The sequence below is a fragment of the Sinocyclocheilus grahami genome, unplaced genomic scaffold, assembly GCF_001515645.1.
Source record: "Sinocyclocheilus grahami isolate Dianchi unplaced genomic scaffold, SAMN03320097.WGS_v1.1 scaffold770.1, whole genome shotgun sequence".
NCBI classification, from domain to species: Eukaryota; Metazoa; Chordata; class Actinopteri; order Cypriniformes; family Cyprinidae; genus Sinocyclocheilus; species Sinocyclocheilus grahami.
In genome coordinates this window covers 457,781-479,507 of record NW_015505949.1, presented here as the reverse complement: position 1 = coordinate 479,507, position 21,727 = coordinate 457,781, and the positions used below count along the sequence as shown (strand labels likewise).

General features: G+C 35.2%; 1 pseudogene; it reads left to right on the top strand.

Moving 5' to 3' along the window:
- The window catches only part of LOC107561388 (amine oxidase [flavin-containing]-like), a 29,385-nt pseudogene extending 9,728 nt beyond the window's left edge, over positions 1 to 19,657 (top strand).
- The last annotated feature ends 2,070 nt before the right edge of the window (positions 19,658 to 21,727 follow it).

Below are 21,727 nucleotides of genomic sequence, written 5' to 3'. Positions count from 1 at the left end.
GGAACACAACAAAAGATTGGGGTTGTACTGCTGTGGTAAAGTGGAAAAAACATTATGCCATCCACTGATTCTTTGTAGCCTCATCTTTCAGAAGTGAAAATAAAACAAATTTACTTTCACAGCATAGGACACAGCGTCTTCTCGACATGATGTTAACCACACGAACAAGCAGTGTTTGAGGGTCAAGTTGTTTGCGGCCGGCCAACATAGAACATAGGTGGGCATTATGCAAATGTGTTACCCAGTGACGTGTAGTCGTCACAGAAGTGGGATTTTAATTGCTGACGACTCATTTCGGCTGTTCAGAGTCGATTCTTCCTTTTGGGAGACAATAACTTTATTTATCGTGTACTTTCGGCCTTTCAACTTTGCAGTTTGTTGACATTCACATACAACTATATTACACACTGCATGAAAGGCAATATTCGAAATGGCATAATTTAGGTACTTTAAGTTTGGTGTGAACCATTTCTCTAAAAGGACTCATTGTGAATTACTCTTCCCTTGATTTACAGTCATCATTTTTAGATATTTGTTTCCTTCAGAAGTCACAGGGAATGCCTGTCATGAAGAAAGTCAGCGGGATGGACGTCTTCTAGCGATCGCTTTAAATACGTGTGTTAAAACCTTACACAGCAATCCTGGATTTCTCTGTCAGTTGGGGAGAGGGCAGAATATGAAGTGTGGGTGTGCGTGGGCAACCATGAGAAACGGACGTGTGTGTGTGTTTGCTGAAACTGTTGTGCGTGGGTGCGTGTGTAGCTGAATAAACCCATGAAGTATTCATGCTTTGCTGCACCAAGCCTACAATATGCCTGCGATTAGTCAGGTTGTGGGATGTATGTGCTTTTTGTCTTGGGATTTTGTTTGGCGTTCGGATGCTCAACCGAGTTTGGATGCATTCCTTTGGTGGGTTTGTGGCATGTTGAAGCATAACCGGGTGCAGCTGGTTAGTTGCTATATTTAACTCCCAAGTCTTCCTCCAAAACGATCTACCTGACTAAGCTGGCACTGCAGCTGCATGCAATTTGAGCTGACTGGCAGAGAAAACGGTCTCCGGCCCGGCCTCTCATTGACTCCACTTTGATGAAAGAGCATCTCCATTGAGAGCGGGCTACGGCGGTGGCAAGAAAACCTCACAGACAGTTCACTCAGAGTTTCGCTTAAGAAAGCAGGGAAGCATTAGCATTCGTCTGACTGCCGTGACCTATTTTTAAAGGTGTTTACAACGAAGTTTAAGCAGATTTTTGGGTTTAAGAGTGCCGGGATGATTCCAATTCCCAGCACTTTGGGAATGCGTTCAAAAGCACAAGCTTTACGCCCAAACCTTTAATTTGCAAATTGTTAGTGTCACTTTGCCATTTACAGATGAATGAAGGCAGGGTGGGTGTGTGAACGGGAACAATAGATGCTGCAGATTTTGGCCACTGAATTTTCAGCTGAAAATGGCATTTTATGACATTTTCGACAAAAAAAGAGAATTTTAACAGTACTTTAACACCTAATAACAATCTTTTAGGGGAAAAGGCAGTTCATGTGGAAATATCAACGTTTAAAAATGATTTGACATTTATTGATAGGTGCAGTTTCTTTATTCAGACTGTTTATTCAGAAGTTTGTAATGGACAATGGACAGCAATGGACAGGACACATTGAAACAATAAAACAAAAGGATTCAAAAACTGTATTTGTATTGCATATAAAAATGTCCATACATTTATAAACTTAAACTAATAAACTTAAACATTGCTTTCTGCACTTAATCAAATCATGCCATAGTTTAACTATTTGCATCTATTTAATTTTATTTAAGCAATCATATTTTCAAAATGCAATTATTCTAATTTCTTAACTACACATGTGCCGTTTATAAGCAATTGAAATAAATGCATTTATTAATTGTGAATACAATTACATTTATTCAGTTAAAAAGAACGAACATGGTTAAAATATGGATAGCTGTAGAACAAGCTGTATTCAGTTAGTGCAAACATATTCAAAAAGATCCAAACATAATGAAAAATTACATAAACCTGTTTATTGTGTATTTAAAACATTATGCCTATTATTCCGTTTATTAGTACTATTACAAAAATCATACCCGTTTAATTTATGTATGGGTGACAAATATGCATCACATTAAGCATGCATTTATTGATTTGTTTGCTAAAACTATAACTTGGATTGAAATTTAATATACAATTCAAATAAATAAATCTTAAATTTAGGCCTAAATTGTCACTGTTTGGTACTGTGAGGAGCACGGAACGAGGAGACACAGAGTCCAATTCAAACATACAATATGTATTAACAGCCAGGGAAACAGAAAAAACACACGTAGAGGATTGGCATCAACAATTCCAGACAAGGGAGAACAGAACGGGCTAGAACTCAAATAGGGCAGATAACGAGGGGTAGACAGGTGAGGAAGATAACTAATAACAAGGAACAGGTGACTACTAACAATGAGAACAGGAACCAAACCAAATAAGGACAAACAGGAACATACACGTGACGTAAATATTGTTGTGTGAAGTAATTAGTATTGTGGGAGGAACATTGTCATTTTTAGGACGCATTTGATTAGACAGAATTCTGTACAGTGATGAGAAGGAGTCATCAGTATTTTTGGGCTGTGTTTTTATATCTACACAGTTATAAAATATTTTTGAAATTATGTAAACATTTTATATAAAAAAGTATGTAAAATGTATATGTATTGCTAGAAATGTCTGTTCCACCACTCAAGGCTACCTGAGTAACAGAGGTGACAGAGATGACAGTGAGTGAGGGGGGAATAGAGACAACACAAATACAAAAAAAATAATACCTGTGGGCACAAAAGAGAGGGACAGACTGATAGAAGTGTAAGAGGAACTAAAATACGGGCTGTAAAATAACCAGGGAATTCACCAAAGCATGAACTGCAGCCACATAGCTTGTGTGTAGTGTTGTTTATTTGCATTGTTGTGTGTGTGTGTCATCTGGTGTCAACTAGCGCTGACACGGATGCACACACCTTCTAAATGCTCTACTAGTGCTCGCCATAATAAATAGATAGCTCTTACTTTTTCCTTGAAAATGCACGCTTCAAACAGAACAGTCAATGAAGACGAAGAAGAGAATGATGTGTAGCTCCCGGCGCCGATTTATACTGGAGTCGCACCGGTAGTGACGTCATGGCTGTCGCCGGCCAACGAGTTGGTGTTTTTTCAATGTATGCTTCAGACACGGGTCACGACGAGGCGTTCCCCATAGCGACCCCTAGAGGACGCAGTTCGAAGTTCCCATGAAAGGGAACAATAATGTACAGTATGTGGAAAATAATGTGTTTTTTTAACCTTAAACCGCATAAACACATTTCAGTACACCAAATACACAAAATAATGTTCTTTTTAGCAACACATATGACCCCTTTAAGAAACGATGCAGTGTGTTGTGCGGTTTGTTTTATTCATTAACATGTTGGAAAGTGCTTTGAGAGAGAGTTAACCCAATGGAAATGTGCTAATCAGAGCCTCCTGTTCAATTAGCAACGTTCGTGAAACATAATGTAATCAAAATATATTTTTCTGATTGCCGTCGCTTAACAAAATTACACACGTAGCGCTTCTCTGCATTGCTTGTCCTGTTTGAGTTTTCATTGTCTGGATAGAGACGTTTATTAACATTAGCTCCAATTAAAATGCTTTCCTGCGTAGTGCCAGATCCACTTGAATGAGATGATGGGTGATTTGATAAATATTTTTACAGATGGACTTAGAGATAATTTCCTTCCCAACAGTATCCGAGTGCACTTTTATGTCCCTTTTGTTATAATAACCCTGGTATTTTGTAATTGTTTTGCATATCCGGCTTTTTAGATAATCACATTCATATCAGGCTGTTCTAGGGACTTTCCCACTCACTTTTTAAAAACAATTCTTCAATGAACAGTTTTAAGCTATGAAACTTACTAGCCAGTTCCCAAATGAATCACAGCATTACAACATTTGACTCAAAGCTAAAAAGTATTTGAAAACTGGAAAATAGGGAAGTGTATAACTGTGTACATAACGTCTTGAGGGAATGAACTAGTCCTATGTCCATTTACATTTTGGCATCAAAACAGGAAAAAAACAACAACAAAAAACTCATGTTTCATGTTTTGTTTTATCAGCCTGTTGTTTATGCATGTTCACACACTCAAGTTCTCTGATTGGTGGATTTTGCTTAGAAATTGTGGGTATTGAAGTACTTCAAGACCTTAATTGGCTTTGAAAGATTTTTTTTTTTTTTTTTTAATGACCCCTTTCTCAGAGCAGTGTTTATACATAGTCAAATCAGTTTCTCTTTGGGGAAAATTATTATTATTATTATTATTATTATGGTAAAACTTTACAATGAGGATTATTAGTTAACTACTTTAGTTAACATGAACTAAGAATGAACAATCCTTCTACAGCATTTATTAATCTCACTTAATGTTTTTCTTAGAAATTTTGGGTATTTAAGTTCTTCAAAACCTTAATTGGGTTTGAAAGATTTTTTTTTTTTTTTTTTTAAGTGACCAGTTGCTCAGAGCAGTGTTTATACATAGTCAAATCAGTTTCTCTTTGGGGAAAATTATTATTATTATTATTATTATTATGGTAAAACTTTACAATGAGGATTATTAGTTAACTACTTTAGTTAACATGAACTAAGAATGAACAATCCTTCTACAGCATTTATTAATCTCACTTAATGTTAAATTATTAAAATCAAAAGTTGTGCTTTTAACATTGGTTAATGCACTATGAATTAACAAACTAACAATGAATGACTGCATTTTCATTAACTAACATTAACAAAGATTAATACATACTGTAATAAATGTATTGTTCACTGTTTGTTCATGTTAGTTTATACATTAACTAACATTAACTAATGGAACCTTATTGTAATGTGTTACCATTATTATTTCCACGGAAAGACTTTCATATTGTGCTGCTTGATTAAAAAGGTAAAAATATATATATTTTTATTATTTCAGATATTTTTTCCCTTGTGAAAAAGAAGTGTGCTTGTATTGAATGTTCACTCGTAGTGTACTTTAAATCTTAAAGGGATAGTCATGGTAGTTTTGTGAATGTGTGTCGAAGACTGGCACGGAAGAGAAGAAATTGTTGAATAAAGCATTTCTTAACCCACTTAAGTACACTTAATTCTTTGTCATGCAAAGTCCAGTTATTTTGATGTGTTTACTAATGTACAAAAACACATGCTAAGTGCTATTAGAATTTCAACTGTAGTGTGTCATTCAATATTACATTTAAAGTTAATATATTGTTTTAAATGTATCAAATGTCAACCCTAATTACAAATGTGTAATTATATAATTAAATATGTAATATATCTTTTTAAATATGTGACCAACAAATTTTTAAGACAATTGAAGTAATTATAAAATTACATACAGGTATAAAGATATACATAAGCCCTACTTAAGTGGGAAAAAAATAACTTTTTAAGAACGAATTGCTTTTAATTTAAATTTAAAGTATAATACATTTTCATTTTGCTTTATAAATTATATACAACTACATTCCCAAAAACATTAAATTCAGTTCGCACTTAAGTATGTTCTTATAAAGTATATTATTTCCATAACAATATTTTTTTTTCATGAGGTTTCTACTATTATGCTTTAGCATTTTCGTTTCAAGTGATCGACTGGGCAGCAAACAACAATTTGTTTGTTCAAAAGGCTAACTAACATGTTGGCTTGTCGCCAGATGGCGGTCTCGTCAAAAATGAGGTCAGTGTCCCCTTTGTCACTGTTTGTGTTTCTCAGGCGTAGAGAATGGCACTGAGGGCTGCACATAAAGTTATTGGATACCCCACATTTACACTCACAAAATGGGCTAAGCCTTAATTACGGCTTTTAGGAAAACAAAGTAGTAGCGTTAAATCGCAGGGATTCTTTAATAGATTGGCAATTTCATGGAGAGCTAGTCATTGGGGTATACATCCAATTTGCCAAAGTGCTGCTTGATTAGAAGGTATAGCCACCTGAATCAATACCAAAGGATGATCTGAGACCTATGAGTTATTCTATACCATATTATTCCTGTCTGTGTTCCTCTGCTCACTATTTTTCCCTTTCATGACTTTGAATTTGCTGTTTTCCATTTCTCTTTAAAACATGCATTTCTATTCAGTCCTGTCCTCTACTTAATAACACCCCCTAAATCCAATGTATAAACAGTATCCCATAATCCCCTATGATCAAGAGTGTCAGCAAGACATTCACTCTGTTCCTAAACCTAGTGAGCTGCCTATATAAGCAGAATTTTAAGGCATTGTATGCATGTACTTGATTCTGAGACCGTACTAAAATGTACACTCTAAGAAAAGTCTGTAAAAAATAATGCACCCAATGTACCAAAACTCTTAGTACATGTCTCAAATCATGTCATTATATCGTAGTACTAGCAAAGGTTGTTACCAAAATTCTATACCATATTATTCCTGTCTGTGTTCCTCTGCTCACTATTTTTCCCTTTCATGTCTTTGAATCAATTTGCTGTTTTCCATTTCTCTTTAAAACATGCATTTCTATTCAGTCCTGTCCTCTACTTAATAACACCCCCTAAATCCAATGTATAAACAGTATCCCATAATCCCCTATGATCAAGAGTGTCAGCAAGACATTCACTCTGTTCCTAAACCTAGTGAGCTGCCTATATAAGCAGAATTTTAAGGCATTGTATGCATGTACTTGATTCTGAGACCGTACTAAAATGTACACTCTAAGAAAAGTCTGTAAAAAATAATGCACCCAATGTACCAAAACTCTTAGTACATGTCTCAAATCATGTCATTATATCGTAGTACTAGCAAAGGTTGTTACCAAACAAACGCCTTATCGCCCATGAAACAGTGCCTTAAAAACACTAATAGCAGATAACATTATACAATGTTCTCTTTTGTAATTATATTTATATATATATATAACAATTATGATAACTCTGTACTGGCCAGAATTCAGTGCAGTATTACATGGTCCATTTTTACATTAGAGTACAAAATTATTCCCAAGTCCCCTTTTGTATTGATATGAATGAAATTGAACGACTAATATCGGTGTAGGTGTTACACAGTTGTTTTACTAATTATTTTGAGAGTTTCAGTTTTTAGCAGTGGAATTTATTTCAGTATGGTATTACTGTAAAAATGTAGCAAATTGCAGTCTTGTTCGGTTTTGTATTATGTTAGGTTTTGAAAAAGTATGTAAACGTGCAGATTGGCCAGTACATATAGTTTTGGCGGTGGTTGTGTCTGAGTGAGAAAATAATTCATGTATTTTGTGCCAAACCAATGAAAAATGACCTACAGTTTAGCACACATAGACTGTTGTGCTAAATGCACTTTGAAAAGTTTTTGAAGTTGTAAATAAAACACAGATCATTGAAGTATGATATGGTACTTCTATCTTTCTATCAGTCCTTCTACTTCAAAATTGCATGTTTAACTCAATGTGTTACTTGCTATTTATTTGTGAAATTGTTTCTACGCCAAATTAGTTTTGAAAAAGTGACCTAAGTTTAGAGAAATGGGTTCTAGCAATTGTAATCTTTCCCATTTAATGTCAGTATCATTCCACTGTTCTTTCCTAGCGCTAAATGGCTCTTATTTAATTCAGTGGCACTCTGACTATGCCCTCCCTTTCAGCCCAGATCCGTTACGAGCCTGCCCTGCCCTGCCAGCTGAGCGCCAGTGCCTCACCCAGTGCCTGCCCATCGGCCACAGTTTATCGTCACTTACCCCACTGTGAGTAACACGCATAACCCATCCATTTACCCACAGCCGGCTTTCCCAGCACAGTGCAGTCACTTCCCCTACAGCTCAATTGCATTAAACTCTATAATGAAGTTAAAATGTGCAGAGGCATGGAGAGCTGCCTCCTAGTGCTCAGTCTAGCATATTCCTTATAAGCCCTCACTTTAAGTTAATATCTTGGCTCTGCAGTGACTGGAGATGCCACCTTAAGCAGAGGATAAGATTTGTCTGTCAAATGTGAAAGATGTTTTTGAATATACTGTATTTTGCATATTAAATAAGATAATGGGTTTCATTCACTCACTACTTGTGCATAAAATGTTAAAAGTAATGATAAGTTCACACTATTTATTTTCTACATTTTGATTAGGACCAACTAAAACAGACACAAAAATCACTCCCAGCGTTGCCTCTGAAACTTAGATTGCATTAATGTCAAATGTCAAATAAATTTAATAACCAAATGACTCTATACAGTAAGTTTTATTTCAGTGTAACAAATAATCGATCAGCCCTATTGTAAATGTTTTGCGTCAGAACCTTTTCTGTGCATCGCATTTGTACTTAATTGTTAGTCCATGAATCCCTGCCTGAGTGCTTAAAAATGTGTTTTAATCTTTCATTATTATCTTTTATTATTATTATTGCATATATTCATTAATTATGTATAACACATTTATGAATTTTGAACTTTCTAATACATCACTTACAAACAGCATGTACTTATTTTTTCGGGAAAAACAAAACGCTTTTTAACAACAAATTAGTTCTTAATATGCGTAAAGAGTGTTAGATATTTTAGTCTTATAGAACAGTTTTACTTAAAGATGAATATTCTGTCATCATTTATTTAACCCTCATATCATTCCAAACCTGTATGTTTGACATAAATCACTATCTGTGGAGTCACGTTGCCCCTTGGTTTGAAAGGGCATGACGTTTGATTGATAATAACTATGCAGATATTGTATATAACTGCTCATATATCTACAATTTAATGTTCACATTTATGCAAATATGATTGACATTAATGCAGATAATGTCCGTTTTCATTGCGCTGGTCTCTTTTAATAAAGAAAGAAAGCTTTTTAATTTTTAAGGCTGTTTATTCTCAGTTTTTTTTATCTGACTTCACAGGCATTTAGGAAGGAAAGAGGTTTCTCGGGGGAAATCATGGCACGTCCTTCTGAGGACTGTCCTTTAAGCGTCACATTTGACGCCACCAGCCCAGAAGCAGTCCTACGCTAGTGTTCATCACTGGAGTACAGGCCCATGACTGGTGCGACAGAAAGGTGAGAGACAGATACACAGAATGAGTTTGGGAAAGAAAGTGATGTATTTCTATAACATAGCAAGCTGTACTGGAGTGAGAAATGGAAAGAGGGAGTGAGAGATACAGAGAAGGAAGTTTAATAATAATAATAAATGTCAGGTCTATTCTCATTTTCACACTTTCAGGGAATACTGAGACAATGAGTCAAGGGGTGAAAATAGATATATATATTGACATCTAGTTGCTCAAAAACTGCCTTTGAAAAGCATAACAGTCAAGGGCTGGGCGATAAAATGATAACGATAATTATTGTGATATAATTTTCCTAGATAAAAAGATAACAAGATAGTGCATTTATAATAAAATGTATGTAGAGTACTGTTTTCATAGAAATGCCTAGAAACCATATAGTTATATTTTTACCATGGCACTGAGATGTTTTATATGTGTGGTTTTAACTGGTTATCATGATCTAAAATGTATATGCTACTATGAAAGAACAATGATTACTTTTAATAAAACTTAAACAGTCCGAATAATCAAATAGTTGTTACAGTTTTTTTATAATGAACATACATTTACATCTGCATCTGTCAACACAAGCTACTGTGAAATGTGAACTTCTAAGAGACAAAAATATGTAATCTTATTAATATTGCAGCCTGCACCGCAAACTGTGCCGAAGATGTGCATCATCAAAGAAACTAAGAAATTATTACTATTAAGATATTATTAAGATACTATTACTATTACTATTACTATTAAAATACTTATTTTGTTAAGGAAAGGAGCAAAAATCAGCCTTTTAACTTGAAAGATAAAGATTTGAAATTTATCGTGAGAATTATTGATATCAACTGACATGAAAAATGTTATCATGATCATTGTTTTGGGCCATATCGCTCAGCCCTATAACAGTCATGCACAATAACCTGCTGAAAAGACCAGCAGAGCTGCTCACAACCTTGTTGTATTTTGGAATATCATGTGCTGGTTTTCTTCATCTAGCCTAACTTGAGGTGGTCTATAACATGTGGAGACAACTGTTAGCATTCCCATTTCAAAGTTAATTTCACGCTTTTAAGAGCTTTCAAAAACACGTATTATAATAAATGAGAGGTTAGGCATTTAATAAAATTATTAGCAAAAAAATTATGTAATATTACCATTTTCTTGTCAGACTGCACAACTACTGTACATTTGAAAGTTTTTTGACCCCAATTACAGCATCTAGGGACTAACTGCTAACCATGCTACCAAACAAAACTGTTACTGTTAGCTATTAAAAAATACTTTCGATAATTATTAGCTAATTGTAATGTTATGTATATATGTTTGCTCTGTATCATATTTGAAAAAAAAACTATATTAAAAAATACTTTCGGTAGATTAAATAAAGCTTAAATAAAATATAAATATTAGACCACAGATTTCAATTTAAATAAAATATTGAAATGTTGGCTTGCATAAGTTTTAAGTTGAAATACTAAAATTAGGGATGGCATTTTTCCAAATATATTACATTGTTTGAGCTAATAAAAAATGAATATTTGGATATTTCGTTGTTTGGATTTCATATGATTCTTATGGAGATAACTTGGTTTCACTTGACAAAGATTGCACAAGACATGCTGATCAAAGTAATTAAAGTTTTATTTTTGGCGTTTTTGCCTTTTTTTATGGATAGGATAGTAGTGAGACAGGAAGCGAAGTGGGAGAGAGAGGAGGGATGGGATCGGGAAAGGTCCGCGGGCTAGGACTCGAACACGGGACGTCCGAAGCACAATGGTGCTACATGTCGACGCGCTGCCCACGAGGGAAAGTAATTCCAAACTTTGCTGTACCTAGAGGCAGACAATGCCATTCTGTCATCAAATACAGTCAATTTGTTTACATGTTCCACAGTGCCACCCAGTGCATTTAGTTTTAACTGTGAGTTTTAGTTTGCATGCTCAGGAGTTATCAGGGATTCACTACATTTATGGCCAGCAAAGCAACATTTTAGTGAAATTCAAATAGTGTTTTTATTATTCGAATAATTACTGCAGATCGAATATTTGAATATTTTACTATCCATGCACACCCCTAACAAAAATTACTACAACTGAAATTAAAATAAAGCTATTTTCACTATATATAAATATTTAAACAAAAACTAATGAAAATGACAAAAGCATGTAACAAAATTACTAAAACTTAAAAGAAATGTAACTAAATGAAAACTGAAAATACAAAAGCTAATTCAAAATATTAAATCTGTAACTATAAATAATACTTGCATGGTAGTCTAAGCTAGTCTTCCAGCAACCAAATTGTCTGTAAACAAGCTATATCAGACTAGGGATTAGCCAAATGTCTTTGGTACGGCAAGTGTTATCTTGGGAAAACAAATATTTCCAGCTCTGAGTCTTCAAAGAGACTTTTCCTGACTGATAATGTGGCAGACTATTGATTTATCTGTCACTCCGTCGCTCAATCAAACAAAGATGGCCACACATCTTGCATGCAGAAAAAAGCTAGCCTAAAGCTAAAATCCATGAAAACCAGATGAGACCAGAATTCCCTCTTTGAGATGAACTGGTCTGATAAACACATTTCCATCTCGCTTCTTATGATAAAACTCCCTGACCGTCTGCAGTCATGCATAATAGACAAGAGAAGTTCTTCTAAACCACTGAGTTTATGGTTGCGTCATTCATATTGAATCAGATGGACAAGCCAGTCTGGTTCTCATTTGCTAATACAACATTACTAGTTTGCATTTGGTAGTATTTTATGTTGAAATACCCATTTATCACCTGCATTAATTGAGATATATCCGTAAAACGAAGAGTCATGTACACTACAAAGCATTTGTCGACAAGCTGTGGTTCTTACAGATGTGTGAAGAGCCCAGACTGACAGCGCAATACACCCGAGCTGTGTGCTTTCTGCTGTTACTCGACATTACCTTCACATGAATGAGATGGCAAAGTTTGAAGTGTGGACATGAAGTGTAATTTTGTGCAGTTTGTTTTATGGCTAGGCATTAGAGATAGTGGCTAGCCCTCCAACTCCTTATGGAGGACTTTTATAAACCCCTCCCGCAGATGGTTCCTCTGCCGCCCAGCCCCATACCTGGTTCGAAGCAATAACTGTAGGCTGAATTATGGCCTGGGACACTCGGTTCAAGTAGAAGTGTGCGCAACATGCAGATGCAGGGTTTTATACGTTCCCTTAACATCTGTCACTCGCTGGCATAGTAACGGCAAGGGTGCGCAGCCCGGCCCCTTTCTACCCATAACTCATGGAGAACAGAGACCAAAAAGGAAATTGAGTTATTCCAATCGATGGAGGTTGGAGAACCAGACCCAGCCCGGATCTCGCCCTTGTGAAAGTTTAGCATAAGTTGAAAAGGAATACTTAAGTAGATTATATACTTTAGAAGAGTATAAGTAATGTTTTTGGAGAAGTTATTTGCAATTAATTATTTGCAATTAATTGAACATGTATTATAGTTTAAATATGTATTTCTAAATTTATGAATGTACTTATTTTTTTACCCTTTTAATTAAGACATAAGTACATCTTTATATGTAAGCAATACGGTACAAGAGGCCCGCTTCGCGTCGTGCTTAAAAACACCCTTCAGCCGTGACTTATTCACAACACAACACAGCACGCCACGAGTACCTTATTGCTTTTATAAAAGTTACCACACAATAAAAATATTAAAACCAAAAATGTATAGATTGATGTTACTTTTTTGAAGTTTGTTCGTTAAATGCTGTCCTCTGCTGAACAATAGTTTGTGTCAGCTACAGTAAATGGCAAGGAAATGTTCCGAGGTGACATGCCTCATCTTATGGAGTTCAAATAAAAACAGAGAAGAGGAACTGTTCAGTCTTCCATCTTTTAGTTTAAAACAGACCAATCCGCGGCACAGTGTGAGTTTGCAAGCGTCACAATTGACAATTAAAGGTGAATGATGCAATATAAGACCATCAGGGGTCACTCATACTTCATTAAATAAATAACATACAGTTAATTGTGCTGAAATACATAATACATGGAACAGTTTTGACGCTATATTATTGATTGTTTATGTTGGGTGGTGGCCAGTGGTGTATAAAGTACCTGAAAGCCATACTCAAGTAAAAGTACAGATATCTTACCAGAAAATGACTTTGGCAGAAGTTGAAGTCACCGTTTAGAATATTACTTGAGTAAAAGTCTTAAAGTATGTGATATTTATTTTACTTAAGTATGAAAAGTATTTTTTAAATCTTAAACGTACTTAAGTATTGAAAGTAAAAGTACAAGTAAATGCAAAATGGAAAAGAAGCAAATCAATATATATAAAAAATGTTCATACACTACTTGAGTAGCAAGATTGTGTTCAGTTTTAACTCTTTCTTCCATTTTGTATTTTTGGGTAAGAATAAGAAGCACTTCACCCGGCACTTAGTGTCTTTTATTCCTACATAAGAAAACATTTCTGGAATCTGCATCTGAAATAGCATTTAGATGTATTTACACAGTTTATGTATCTCAGAGGGGATATGGATGCATTTAAACTGCAGTTACAGATGCATAAATAGGCCTAATGTTTTGTTTTTAACATAAAACGTTGAATACTGATATTTTAAATAATTTAAAACATGAACAAAATAGTCGAAATGTGAAATTAAAACCGCAAGTGACTGTTAATGAGTGAGTCATTGAGATTCAACCGATTTATTCAAATGACTGAGTCATTCAGAAACAAAGTATTTGACTGTGTTAATAAGTGAATCACTGAATCATTTATTCAACCGATTCGTTCAAAAAGCTGATTAATTCAATAAGTAAACACCATTACTCAGAGATGCAAAACAGTGCTGTGTGATCTTTGTTTGGAACTATTTTCGTTAGCAAAATTGAGCAAAAACAAGCAATATTATTTCTAAAATGTAAGTCACTTATTGCTTTACTGAACTTGTTTGAAAATGATTATTAAATATGTTCATGCTGATATCTGCAGAAAAACGGTACACTTTGTGTGATATGGATTAAATTAACTATATTAAATTATATAAATATAAAAAGCATAAAGCATTTTTGCTGTCTACAATTTTGAAAGATGGAGGAGAGAAGAGATGCCGTGATCTCCAGCCTGGTGAAGTACCTTGGTCTGGAGGCGTCCATCTACATTTACTACGAAGAAAAGGTTTGTGGCGAATTTCAGCCAATATGTGCGCTGAGTCACAGAAAGTATAGTCATTGTCTTGCGAAACTCTTTGCTTCAGCTTTATTTAGTAGCAGCTAGGAGCACCTGGAGTGTACGGGAAAACAGTGCTGAGGGAAATCAAAAAATTATGCAGAAAAATATTTTATGGTGGCTTGCGTTGTTACACACAGCAGAAAAATTTGGAAAATAGACTCAGGAAGACACTAGCCTTTTTATTTTAGGTCATTTTGGGGACACCACTGAGTCTGTGGAGGTTTGTCTCTGCAACTGTCTGACTAAATTATGCTAATGTTTGATTGTGAAGAAACTGTGGTTATTTTATTTTTACAGCATAATTCATTTCAAGAAAAATAATGCCGTTTTCATAAATGGTAATTGATTCTTAGCTAACCTCCATCCACTTTGGTCATTTTTGCTAACTAATATAACTCAGACTGCAGAACAACCCATAGAAATTAGCTGGAAATGTATGTCAACAATGTGATTTTCAGTCAAATGTGCTAATAAATTGGTAAAAAATAATTAGATATTATTCTTAAGTGGTCTGGAATGAATTGTAACATTGCAAATAATTCAAAATTCTGCTTTTGTTTAAATAAATAGCTAAATTATGCAGTAGAAACTGTAGAGATATGGCAGACGGCAACAGTTGCTAAGGTAGGACTGACCAGTAACCTTTAAGGTGGGGCTCAAAGGATTTTTAACAGATTTTAATTTGAATAAACTCAATTCAACAACAAATTATCCCAACTGTATTGCAAATGTATTCATGGAATACAATTTCATTTAGATGGCAAAACAAGTTTTTTTTATGCATTTATGAATTGAACCTCAGGCAATGTCAACAGCATGACACAATTTATGGGTGGTTTCCATTTTTGGAAATGATATTACAAATGTCATTCAGACAGAGCTACAGAAACGTTTCATATGCAGTTTGTAAAAATTAGGCTGCTTAAGTGTAGGTATTTCTTAAGACTCCCTCAACCCTTCATTTTGATGTCCTCCGGGGGGTGCAGTGTTTAATTGTTTAATTTACACACTAACCGGTATGATGTCATTTTATTTTAACTCAGTTCTACCAGTAATTTTTACATGTTGGCTGGGACAAGTGGTTTGGAAATTGGATGGATGAAAGAATGGCAGTTAAAACATCTTTTAGTCTTGAATGAATCCAAATGTCAAAGCTCTCAGTTTGCAGTTCCTGTTCCCACTGAATGAGTCAGCATGTGAAAATAACACACATTGTCTAAATCAGGCATGAAACCTATTAAGATCTGCTAGAGTTCATCACCTCTGTCCAGTCTCCTGTATGACTCTGACAAGCCTCTGTGTGACACTCACCACGGGCGTCAACTGAAATGGAAATCTCTGCGGCCACCTCTATTCCTCATTGATCAAAGCTGAGAACCAGTCCTCCACTGTGCCTGAAATGCACCATTTCACAAAAAAATGGGAATTTATTTCCCCTGAGAGGTAAAATGGTGCCATAGACCAAACAGGAGGCGTAATTTAGATTGACAAACGGGCACATTGGTTTGACAGCAATCAGCTTCAACAGTATGTTAACATTTTATCACCTTGGTGTGAAAGGGGTGTCAGGCCACTTTAGCACTAAAAGTGAAAAGGGAGAATAGCCTTAAGCAACTCTGTGACCTGTGGATGGAGAGAGCGGGAGAGGATGATGGGACTACTGATGACAAGGCCATTTTCCAATGAGCTGCAACTGAGAAAGGAAATACACTACCTGTACCTTTTCAAGTAAATAATTACCCAGAGTGCCATGAGAGGTCTCATGCACTGGGCTTATGGCGCATTGTGGAAAGCAAAAGTACATCAACTCTAAAATATCCATGGTGTTTAATGCATATAGTGTGAAGAAGCTGAAGCACATTATTTCTGCCCTTAGAGAAGGGCTGGGCGATGTGGCCAAAAAAATCATATCTTAGCAACTGTGTGTGAAAACCTTGTGAAGACTTACAGCAAACGTTTGACCTCTGTCATTGCCACCAAAGGGTATATAACAAAGTATTGAGATGAAATTTTGTTATTGACCAAATACTTATTTTCCACCATAATTTGCAAATAAATTCTTTAAAAATCCTACAATGTGATTTTCTGGATTTTTTTTTTCTCATTTTGTCTCTCATAGTTGAGGTATACCTATGATGAAAATTACAGGCCTCTCTCATCTTTTTAAGTGGGAGAACTTGCACAATTGGTGGCTGACTAAATACTTTTTTCCCCACTGTGTATATATATATATTATACAATTTATATTTGGATAATTATTTATTTATACAGCCTGCCCAATGTTGTCCAATGAAACAATGTTTATATTAAAGGCAATGAAAACAAATATAGTGAAAGTAGGCTATAATATCTATTATGTGCAAAAAGGGGCTAAATTCACATTACGTACTAACATTACATCATAAAATACACTTGTAGTTTAAAAATTCTACATATGACAATTATTGCGCTCTTATTCTATTGCTCTCCGTCTATTTGGCACTCGTTCAATGAAGTCTTAGAGTCTTTAAATAACTTAATAATAAAAACTTTTGAATGAAGGTCCATTTCCTATGGAGATAGAATTGTTGCATCATTCCAAATAAATAGATTATCATCCACAAATAAATGTAAAGAGATGAACAAAAAACAAACACTGACAAGTGAATAGAATGAGAGCCACAAATAAATGTTAGAGTTTCACAAACATTAATTAAATTCACAGATAAATAAAATGAGATTTGCAAATAAAAAACATATTCACAAATATCTTTATATGTCACGAACACAACTTTGCCTGGCATTCATTTGTGGATTGTGTCCTTTGCATTTGTGAATTGCTTTCTGTGCATGGATCTCTGCGAGCATTTCTGGATTTTGAAACATTTCTGGTGTCAAGACACTGACAATACACAAATGCGTTGAGGCCACCCACCGTCTGCTCAAGCCAATCAGACAACAGCCACACTTCGCTGACCAATCGTAGCACGTCTCAGGGTGGTCTCATCCTGAAATAACTTCATTCATCTGCATTGGCTCAAATAGGAAATATAAAGGCCATACAAATTGGTATATTAAATGATGTTTAAAATTGGATTTTGTTAGACCATTAGACTTTGTATCAAGCCAAGCCACAGTATTATATTTTACATGAATCTGAAAATGCCAGAGAAACAGTGCTTTAAATGCTGGATACAAAGGTGTTATGGAAGCGTCATGATATTCAAGATGGAAAGAAAAGCTTCAATAAGTAACTGACTAATAAATAAGTGGATTCGAGTTGTTTCGAAACATGCGAGTTTGTGTAATAGGTTTTTCAGTCAAGCCGTTTAACTGATGTATATGAGCGGCTATGGGGATCTAACGATGTATAAAGCATTCTAAATAATATCTTCAAACATTAATTAAAAATATTACAAAGTTATTGCCATTGTTTGGGGAGGAAATTTTTTAAATGTGGTGCAGGTGTGTTGAAAATAAATGCATATAAATGTAAGACGAGATATTTATTGGTTAAAACACTTGATCACGCAAGCAATATTTCATATTAATCAGACTTACTAGTTTTGATGGTAAAAGTTACTTAACTATATCCAAAGTAAATGCACAGTGCCCACTGATATTATATGTGTTATTATGCCCTATATTTGTCACCGCGATTGTGCATTAAAAGGCCGAATAAGCCATTGTGTCATGTCTACTCTGCTTGTTGTTGTGCTGCGCTGCAATAGCTGTAACTTCAACTGGACACATCAAAGCTAATGTGTGAATCAATTGTCCTACGATACCTTGCTACGATAGGTCAGCGAAATTTGGCTGTTGTCTGATTGGCTTGAGTAGACGGTGGGTGGCACAGAAAGCCATTAACTAATATATGGGGAGCGATCTGCAAATGCATACAGTAATCTACAAATGCACAGGAATAAATACAAATGAATGCCAGGCAAAGTTGTGTTTGTGACATAAAACGATATTTGTGAATGTTTTTTATTTGCAAATCTCATTTTATTTATTTGTGAATTTAATTCATGTTTGTGAAACTCTAAGATTTATTTGTGGATCTCATTCTATTTATTTGTCAATATGTTTAATTTTTGTTAATCTTACATTTATTTGTGGATCATAATCTATTTATTTGGAATAATGCAACAATTCCACATAAAAAAAAAACACAATAACAATGCTTTGGTAAATCATAATTATTACATAAATTACATCAATTATTGCATTAATTAAACATTTATTAATTAAAAAAAAAAAAAAAAAAAAAAAAAATTGATGAATGAAATTAAACCAATTATGAGTCATAAAATTTCTACTTTTTGTCACAATTGTTTTGGTAATACATAATTATTATATCATAATTATGATTTGTTGTAATTATGACTTTTTATCTCAAACCATTTTGTCACAATTATGACTTTGGTAAATCATAATTATGACTAAGTTAAAAAATATATTTTTTTAAAATCTTTTTGACTTTTTTCTTATAATTTCAATGTTTTATCTCATAATTCCATCCATCCATTCTCCAAACCACTTGTCCTGTCTAGGGTTGTTGGAGCCTATCCCAGTCTCAGGCCACTGGCGGGGAAAAAACCCTGGACACATGGCCAGTTTATCTCATAATTTCAACTCTTTATCTCATACGTATGCCTTTTTATTGCATAATTTTGATTTGTTAATTATGACTTAAAGGCACAATATGTAAGATTGTTTTATTAAAATATCCAAAAACCACTAGAACAGTGTTATATATTCAATATATACAAACAGAACCAAAACACAAAATAAAGTCCAGGCCTGGTCCTATGTCGTCACTCCTCCTTTTATCCTTCCGGAGCTCCTCTGTGGGACTCGAGACCGGTGAGTGGCGCTGGTGTCACGCATTAGCATTTACTCCACCGGCCTCGCTCCGTTCCCACGGCTCTTGGCCGTGAACATGAGGCAGTATGTTACCTCAAACAGTTTTTTACTATAGGCTTTTGATATTAAATTCATTGGACCATGTTGAAGGGCCCATCACCAACTACATCTGTTTAAAAAAAAAAAATGTTTATCCATTTTTGTCATGTACTGTATGTTTTAGGTTTTAAATTTATAAAGTGAATGGACTATATGTAATGTTTGCACTTTTTTGAGTTGTTCTGGAGCACAGAACTGAAGCAAACACACCGTGAGCTATAAAAGTTATTGTCATGCACAGGAAGTGCTCTCTCTGTCAACCCCATGGGAATGTCAATTGGTTTCAGTGCTTTAGTAGAATAAAGCACACTAGACACGCAACAAGTTTGTCAATGCCTCTTTAAACGTGTGTAATTGCTTGTTGCACACAGACGGAAAGCAAGAAGGGAAAGTGAGGGGTTTAAATATAGACAATGCCAGATCTGGAATAAACTTCAAGCAGATCTTGCCACTGCGACTTTGAAATAAACTCATCCATACTTTGCAGCAGATCAAACACTCACGGACAAACGTGTGGCCGCCCACACATGAACAGCAGACATCTCGAGGAGTCCCTGTGAAAGTGATTTAATCACTAGTGCTTGATTACACAGATGATAGAAAAAGCTCAAGCTCAGATGCTCTCCAAGGAGCGATTTAACTCCTCCGGCGGCCCCTAACCAAGCATTATTTGTCTTCATTATTGCCACCTCGCAGGGGATCAACTCTTCATTTTCCCTGCTTGCACGCCCACCCCATCAAGATCAATCCCTGGCCTGACCGACATGTTTTTGTAAGCGTCCAATTTATGGGCTCCAGTGGTGGCGAGATGACACTTCCTCCGCTCGCTCAAGCCAGAAGCCACGGGAAAGATGAGTCTCTTGTGATTGTGAATCTGATTTTCCATTCCATTTGCTAGATTACCTCCACCTCCGGCCGGATATCCACAAGTCTTCATTTAGAGCCACTCCGCCGTGTAGATTGGCTATTATTTTGGACGTCCCACAAGCAGCTGCGTACATCTCAAAGGACCCACCGCCTAAATATTGCATAATGTAACAACTTGTCCCAGGCTTTGGCAGATCGCCTGCGTTGGTTTGCGGTTTGAAGATGTCTGATCCAAAGCAATGCACCAACTTCAGATTAGGTGTATCCTTGACAAGACGGAAGGCGGCCCCTGAGGAGAAAAGCGGGGTCATTTGGGCTCTTCTTTTGGGATATGACGTGTTGCACCACATGGCGGTTTGTAATATTCATAATGACAGACTCATGAATGTCTGAGGGGGGGTTGAACTCAAGCATGCACACAAGAGCCATCACAGACACTTTCTGACGTGCGGTGAAAAATATGAGTCAATCACCTACAGTGCTGTATGATGATTTTGTTGCATTATTGTCCATTCAATATAATGAAAAATTAATTTAAAATATTTATTTTCAATCTGTAAATTGCTTTTCCATCAAAAAGATTTGGTAGTTTGAATGTAAATATTTTAAATTAATATTTCATTATATTGCATAAAATAGTCACATTCCATAACGTCCAGACTTTTTACAAAGTTCAAAGCACTCAAGACTCTTCACATAACTTCATATTTCATTATGATGCAAAAGACCCATAGAAAAGACAGCTCACAAAGCTGGTTCTCAAAAGAGAGCCTATATGCGTATTTCTTTCTTGACTAACCTTGCAAACCCTCTTCCGCTGACAGGGAGCCTATGGCCGATCTGGAACCACTCCATGCATTTCAACTGCAGAAAAACAGCAGCAGCGTCTAAATCCTGATGGTTTTGCAGCAGGAATCCTAAAAGTGGGGACACAAAGCTGTCAAACAAAAAAACTATTTGGCAAGACTGATACAAAATAAAGCTATACTAGACAAAACTAAATAGCCTGTGTGTGTGTGTATATATGTATATATATATATATATATATATATATATAAATAACAAGTCTGTTTACAGTATAAATGCCTGATGCAGCATGTTCAGTTCAAGGACATCTGATTTCTATAATGTTTTTGAAAAAGTCTCTTATACTCACCAAGACTGCATTTATTTGATCAAAAATACAGTAAAAACAGTAATATTCTGAAATATTATTACATTTAAAAAATGAAGGCTAAATAAATGTGAATCGATTGCTATGAATTTTGAGTTATATCTTCTGACCATTGCTTCTGCACCTCAAGATGCTGAACCAAGTTAAATTGGATATAATGTTACGTTTCTAAAAATTTGTAGGGGTGGTAGAGGGGCACCTGAGAAAACTTATTACTCAAGGTTGCTCTGTCATAGCTCAGAAAACTGGAGTTCTCAGTTGTATGTCAATAAAGTTCAACTTATCACTGAAACTTCATGTAAAAGTTTGTTAACACCATTCATGCACGCTCTGTTTAATTAAAATTGTATTCAGTTGTAGAGAAGAAGTTTAAACATGTTTTAAAAAAATCTAAAAAGGCCAGATGTATTAACAGCTTGTATCA